Genomic DNA, 7,365 nt, shown 5'->3' on the forward strand with positions numbered 1-7,365 from the left:
CTCTTAGTGAGGTTTTTTGGACAAGCCCCGCCTTAGCCCTCTCCTCTTCCTTCTTTATTCTTCTCTTCTCTTTGCACTTACCACCATTTGGGGCGCTATTTGCTATTTTGCTAATAGATTGTTTTACTCTTTCCTCCCACTTTAGACTGTAAGCTCCTTGAGGAGAGGGCCTTTATCCGTTTGCTCACAGCTCCATCCTCAGCACTCAAGGGCTCCTGGCACGGAGAAAGGGCTCAGTGAGTACTGGTTGGATCAGAAAGTGGAGAAAATGTAGGTGTTTCATTGACAAAGCCACAGACTGGGTGCCTTCAATGACAGAATTATTTTCTCACAGTTCTGGTGCTGTAAAGTACAATCAAAGTCCAGCCGGGTTTGGCTTGGATTCTGGCTTGCAGACGGCATGTTTTCTCTGTGTGTGTGCTGAGAGAGAGAGAGAGACAGAGAGACAGAGACAGAGACAGAGAGAGACAGAAATCCTACTGGATCAGACCCCAGTCTTATGACCTTAACTCCCCCAAACCAGGCTCCATGCAAAAAGCAGACATCAGTCAGCTCGGCTCTCATTCCTACTGGGGCCTCTCCATTTCAGGACCAAGGGGCCAGGTGCTGTGATGCAGAGGGTTAAGCCGCCACCCACAAGGCTGGCTTCCCATATGGGTAACCAGTTCAAGTCCCTTCTGCTCCACTTCCAGTCTAGCCCCCTTCTAATGCACCTGGGAAGGCAACAGAAGATGGCCTGAATGCTTGGGCCCCTGTTATGCATGTGGGAGACCCAGATGGAGTTCCAGGGTCCTGGCTTTGGCCTGGCTCAGACCAAGCTGTGGTGGCCATTTGGGGAGTGAACCAGCAAATGGAATTTTGATCTCTCTCTCTTTCTCTCTCTCCTCTCTCTCTCTCTCTGTAACTCTGCATTTAAATAAACATATAAATAAATTTCAGGCCCCAAGGCGCTCCTCTCATTTGCCCTGGAGTGTGGGCACCATGGGCAATCCTTGTCTGCAGGAAAGACTTGCCGTTTTCCCCGGGGGTCCATTGTCAGCCTGTGCCTTCCAAGCCCACCACAGTCGGGCTGAGCTCTCTCAGTGGTGACAGTGGCTGGGAACACAGAACTAATGTTCACCCAACTGCTGGAGAGAAAAGTGAGTGCTAACCTTGTGTGTGAGACTGACTCCAGGGTGACAAGTGTCCCTGGAAGAGGGACATCGGAGCAAGTGAGAGAAATCAAGGCAGATCCAGAAGGATGTGTCGGGCCCAGGCCAGCAGAGGGGAGGAAGGGGGACCTGGTGACCAGTGACTAGGGCTGGGGTGGTGACAGCGCATCATAAACGAAGGACCAGATTGGGAGCGCCCCAGGGCAGGGGTTGGGCAGGTGGTGGGGGCTCCGTCAGCCACGCTGAGGGTGGGGTAGAGGACCTCTTTGGCTGAGCCGACCTGCTTGTCATTTCCTGTCTCCTCCTCTCCCTAGATCAGCCATGGCAGGGAGACCCAGACGCTCCTTCCCAGAGTTCATAGCTCCCCAAGCCTGTGTGTCAAAGCAGACTTTTTTTCCCCCAGGCGGAGCAGGCGGCTCTGTGGGTTTTCTGGCTGGCCGTCCCGCTGGGGCTTCCTTCCATCTGCAGCCAGTTCTGGGGAGCGGACAGCCCCGACTTCCTACCGTGAGCAGAGCCCGAGTCCTTGGGGTCTGGCGTCTGCCGGGAGAGAGGGTTTGGCTGGCAGGTCCCTTCCGTCTTGGAGCGGACAGGGAGTGGGCAGGTCACAGGCAGCTGCGCTGAGTATTTGTATTACGCAAAAGGCCGACTCAGCCCTCCTTCCTGCCAAGGTCAGCAAGCCACGTTCCCGGCGGTTTGGGTGTGTGGGTGTCTTCTGGACTCGCTGCAGAGGCTTCAGGGCCCAGGCCTTAGCTGGTGTGTTCCCACAGGAGCAGGGAGCTGTTTCCAGAAGGCAGTGCCAGGTCTCCTGGGGCCTCTGCTTGCATCCCAGCTTTTCCACTGAGTGCTTTGTCCACCAGTGAACAGGACTCAGAGACAGCCTGAAACGGGGACCCGGGCCTGGCTGGCTTGGGAAGGGGGAGGCTGTGACGAGCACAGGTGGGGCATGGGGGCAGAGCGGCTACAGTGACACCCTGTAGACGTAACAGCCAAATTTGCGGGGATCTTTTGTCCCCCTCCTCCTCACCCCCCCACCGTCAGCCACACCCATATATATTTTTTTTTAAAGATTTATTTACTTATTTGGAAAGCAGAATAGCAGAGAGAGGGAGAGACAGAAAGATCTTCTATCTCTTGGTTCACTCCCCAAATGGCCACAACGGCTGGGACTGGGCCAGGCCAAAGTCAGGGGCCTGGAACTCTGTCCAGGTCCCCCAGGCGTGTCCAGGAGCCCAAGCACTCAGGCCATCTTCTGCTGCTTTCCAGCGTTAGCAGGGAGCTGGGTGCGAAGCACCACATCCACGTTGTACGCTGCTGAAATCAGGCCTGAACGAACAGGATAACCTGGACAGTGAGTGCGGACGGGGAGCGAGCCGTTGCAGCTCTTTGCCTGGGGTGCCTCAAGTGCAGATCGGCCTGTGATTTACTTAGTGGGCACAGAGAGGCTGTTTCCTTGCCTCTTGGACTTCCGCTCTGCCCGCACAGCTCCTGCCACCCCTCAGACGTGGCTCTCTGGAAAGCCCTTCCTTCCTCATCCGTCTCTCAGGAGCCTGGATTTTTTTTCTTCTTTCTAAAAAAACAATCATTTATTTGAAAGGCAGAGTTAGAGAGAAAGAAAGAGATCTTCCACCCACCGGTTCACTCCCTAAATGGCTGTGACGGCCAGAGCTGGGATCCAAGTACTTGGGCCACTTTTGCTGTTGTCCCTGGCTCATTAGCAGCAAGTCAGATCAGAAGCGGAGCCACAGGGTCTCTAACTGGTGCTCATACGGGAAGCTGGCATCCCAGGTGGTGGTTTAACCTGTTATGCCCCAGCATGGACCCTGGAGCTCGAGACTAATGCTGGTGATTCATGGTTCACCTGTTACTCAGTTAGGTGCCGCTGACCAGGAACCTCCCCTGTTGATGCCTTAGAGGAAACTACAAGAGAGAACCCCACCACCCTGAGCTTCCCTGGACCCCTAAACACCTAAACCAACACAGTTCATTGTGGAGGAAAGAGACAAACACAACACACACGAAAGAGTGGCCGCACAGCAGGAAGGTATCTTGGCACTGGCCCACGGCCCTCTGCAGCCCACCACACATCTCCTGAGCCACACATCTCCCCTGGTGGTGTTAAAAAAAAATGTGAGGGCCCTGGTGGGGGTCCTAAAAGCAGGGTCTGGTGGAGAGCTCTTTGTAAGTGAGACCCAGGAGCCCCAGTTTAATTAGGATTCCTGGCTAGGATGGAGGCTTGCGGCTGCCAGCCCAGGCCTTGAGCCATTGGTCACGGCTCATAAAGGCCACACACGAGTCACAGGGCCCGGGCGGGGCCCGCGTCCCATGCGGAGGGCGTCTCGGAAGCTCAGACGTCTCGTGACCCCCACCTGCGGCCCTGGGCTCCCCGAGACTCCATCCAGAGCTCCTTCTCTGCAGGCCACCTGTGGAGTGACACCTGCTGGGGCTCTGGGCTGAGTGTCCACTCAGTGGGCCTCTGTTCCCTGGGCCCGCCCTCCACGAGGCCATTGCTGTCACCAGCAAGCCCCACCCCTGCCTTTGATCCCAGCTGCAGGGCTGCCATATTGAAACCTCCGCGTGTCTGTGACGGCCGTAGAGTTGGCGGAAGGACCCAGTCGTTGGAGATTTATATCAAACAAATGCTTTAAAAGCTGTGAAATATGCTATAAACCGCACACCAGGTTTCCGACGGTGGAGTTGGTGAGGGCCACGGCTGCTCTGCTCCACAGGGCTCTCTGGCTCCCACAACGACCAGGAAGGCCAGACGCTGCGTCTCCGGGCGCTCGTGCACTTGCGTCTCTGCCAGTCTTCGTGGTGTGACCCTGAAGCCTCCAAATACCCCACAACAGACCCCTGAGAAGTTGCCTGAGCTTCTTCCTCGCAGCTCTGTCCCTTCTGTTAAGTATTCTGGCTCTGGCCACGTTTTCTCAGGGAGGTTGGCACTGTAAGAGATTGGCAATCATTTACACTTTAGTGCGAGCGAGGGATCTAAGCCCAGATTCATTTAAGAGAATCAGGAGGCAGAAACTCAGGGCACCAGGGTTCTGAAGGAGAAGAAAATGAGAGGGTTTGAGAAACTGGGCTCTGAACTAAGCCAAGGATAAACCATGCCACTTCCATGAGGGGACTTCTGCTCAGTCACGATTGGCACAGTGGCTAAGGGCAGGTTGTTGGGGCCAGGTTAGTAGGATTTGAATCCTACAGCTGCCACTAACTAGTAGCCACTAACTAGTTTGCTACTTGACTGCTGAGTGCCCCAGTTTCCTCGACTGTAAAAGAAGTCAGCTCTTAGCACCGTCCTCCAGTGTTGTCATAAGGACAAAATGAGTACAGCATTTTGCAAACAGCCCGGCACCTGTGCCTAGGTGAGCATCACCTAAAGGCTGCTGTTAGTGTCCACCCAGCGAGGGAGGAAGACTGGACAGACGTGGCAGGCTGCTGACCAGTGTGTGGCCCAGCGGGAGCCAGTCTGTAAGTGGAGCCCCTGTTTGGAAGGCGAGTGCCCCTTTGCTCCCCTGACGCAGGCTCCTGGAGTGGAAGGCAGGAAAGATGCAAAGAAAACCCTGCAGTGCCTCCCTCCTCCGCACTCCCCCCCCACCCCCACCCTGTGGCCCTGAACCTTCTGGCCCTCTGCCTGCAAAACTCCACTCTGCATCATTCGTGACTTTCTGTCTTGCATGCAAATACGGTGCCACACTAATCAATCGCTTCCCAACCATTGGAAGTCTGTAATAATCCCTTTCACCCAAGCCCTGCCAGCCTGTTTCACATAGCACCTAATTAACTCACATTAGAGGGTTGGAGCTTTCTTCTGGGAGACTCCTCGCCAGACTCCCTTCCCCAGCAGGTGGCTGCTCCCCTGGGTCGTGTCGCAGATAAAATCTCACAGGGCGACTGGCCCGGCCAGGAGACGGTGGAGCAATTAGAGTGTGGGATCACGATGGGCCACCATGCTAATGGAAGTGAGTGAGAAATAACTGCTTGCAATTTCATTAACTAAGACAATCAATCATTACTCAGACTTCATGGCCTCCTGTAAGGTCCAATCCTAATGCGACTTATTAAGAAAGGTCAGTAAATCATAATCTATGAAGGAGCTTGTTCTGCCATCCCACTTACATATTTTTGAAACATTCTTAATCTTCAAGATCTAGGGCTAGCACATGGGTGCGGTATTCACCCACCCCCCAAAATGCCACACTGAGCGTGCCCGGTGCAGAGCTGGGCTGGGGGATACAAGTGTGTTGTTTTTTAAGATTTATTTGAAAGGCGGAGTGACTGAGAAACACACAGAGAAGGGGATACACAGAGAGAAAGGGAGAGAGAATCTTCCATGCACTGATTCGTCCCCCAAGTGGCCACAATGGCCAGTGCTGGGCCAGGCTGAAGCCAGGAGCCAGGAATTCCATCCGGGTCTCCCACATGGGTGGCAAGGGGCCCAAGCACTTGAGCCATCTTCTACCACTTTCCCAGGAGCATAAGCAGGGAGCTGGGTCAGAAGAGGACCAGCTGGGACATGAGCCGGGGCTCCAGTATGGGTTGCTGGTGTCACAGGAGGTGGCTTAACCCGCTGTGCCCCAACACCAGCCTCTCTGTTCAGTTCCAGGTACCTAGTGAGACCATTCCAGAAGATCCCAATAACACTGCTTAGATTTGGAAGCAATATACCTGGGGAACAGTTGAGGGAGTTGGCAGTGTTTCGTCCAGGGAAGAAAAGACTTGCTTGGTTAGGAGCCGGATCTTGTGAAGTGTTGTGTTGCTGGCTGTAAGAGCTGATTAGGAGAAGACGCTGGAGGCAGAACGAGGGCCAAGCAGTAACCAAACCCAAGTCAGCACCAAAAATGGATAGAGAACCAGACAGGCGAATCTGATAACTAGGTTTTCTCTGCAGGTTGGTGGAGGGTGGTGAGAAGCAGCCTGGGGGCTAGAGGGATGGGAGTCAGCATGATGACAAACCCAGCCCGCCATAGGTGAGACACCTGCCCTGGGGGTGGAAGGCTGAGGGCTTTTCTCCAGTCAGGATGTGCAGGAAACATTGCAGTCTTCCAGGAAGTCACCGAACTGGAAGATGTCAATTACGCTCTCAGGTTTTCACTTCTTTCCTATGGAAAATATGATGGACAGAGCTGCCCTGTTCAAAGGCGGGCCAGATCACACAGATCACTGCCTGGGCTCTTTCCCGGCTGAGATCCACTCATCCAAGTTAGCAGAAGGGAGACTGTAGCCCGTCACGAGGACATTTCTAATTCTCATGCCATTTCAATGGAAGGGTTACCTTGCCAATGGGGTTGTTTCAGTAGGAGCTGGAAGACTCCCAACAGGATGTACTAGAGGCCAGATGACCGCCAGGATTCCTTCCAGCACCCGGGGGCTTCTGTGAGACTATGACTCATGTGTTTATGCTCCTTGCTCTTTCCTCAGCCAGCCCTAGCCACTTATGGTCAACTGGGACTCCAATTATACCCTAGAGTGAGCACCGGAACACAGCCTAGCATCAAGGCCAGCTGTGAGATTCCCCAGCTTCCCAACTTGCTAGTTACTACCCTTTGCTTCTTGTGTCTCGGGATCTGGGTCTGACAGTCGCAGAAGCCTTCTTAGGGTGAGCCGTGTCTCAGGGTAAGGCAGCTGGTGAGATGGTGAGACTTGATGATGGATACAGACCATACAGCTCCTGAATCAGAGGACATTTTGCAAGAGTGAGAGGGGCTCACTGCCCCTTCTGAGTCCTTGCAGCACTCCCCAGACTTCTCTCATCTCTCCATTAACTGCCTCCTATCTGCCTCTGTGTTCCATTCTAGGAGGCATCGTTACCGAGCCACAGAATCCTAGTATTTCTGATGGAAGGATCTTTCGAGAATACAGTTCAATGTTTCCCCAAATGTCGGTTTTTCATGTACCACTTTCACAGCTTTTGCGATATACATATGCCAACTGTTCTATTATTTACTCATAGTTTTACTTAAATAAAAAATTTGCAAAACCTTGTGTGCTTTTATATTACCAACATAAATGGAAAACCAGCTTTACTTGCCTTGCATTTAAGAGAATCAAGATTAATATCAGACATTAAAATTTTTAAATGTTTGCCCACCTACACATATAAAATCATCCCAGATACCTCTGATCATAGTGCACCCGGACCATACTTTGGAAACACAGTGCGTCTGCAGTCCTCTTTCTGGACAGGTATGGAAACCAAGGCCCAGAAAGATGAGGT

At 53.3% G+C, this 7,365-nt stretch overlaps 1 long non-coding RNA gene across 3 annotated transcripts; it reads right to left on the reverse strand.

The window, feature by feature from the left end:
- Positions 1–2,227: 2,227 nt before the first annotated feature.
- On the reverse strand, positions 2,228–6,626 carry LOC149127894 (uncharacterized). Of its 3 annotated transcripts, none has more exons than XR_016229113.1 (5): positions 6,424–6,626; positions 5,817–6,250; positions 4,938–5,101; positions 3,827–4,090; positions 2,228–2,718 (listed from the first exon to the last, which is right to left on the reverse strand). It is a non-coding gene; the product is annotated as an uncharacterized LOC149127894 (long non-coding RNA). The 3 variants fall into 3 exon arrangements; XR_016229115.1 differs by having other exon boundaries at positions 5,817–5,920; positions 6,424–6,613; XR_016229114.1 differs by having other exon boundaries at positions 5,817–5,937; positions 6,424–6,613.
- Positions 6,627–7,365: the final 739 nt, after the last annotated feature.

Source organism: Oryctolagus cuniculus, chromosome 2 (assembly GCF_051225735.1).
Source record: "Oryctolagus cuniculus isolate XC-2025 breed Fujian yellow rabbit chromosome 2, ASM5122573v1, whole genome shotgun sequence".
Lineage (NCBI taxonomy): Eukaryota > Metazoa > Chordata > Mammalia > Lagomorpha > Leporidae > Oryctolagus > Oryctolagus cuniculus.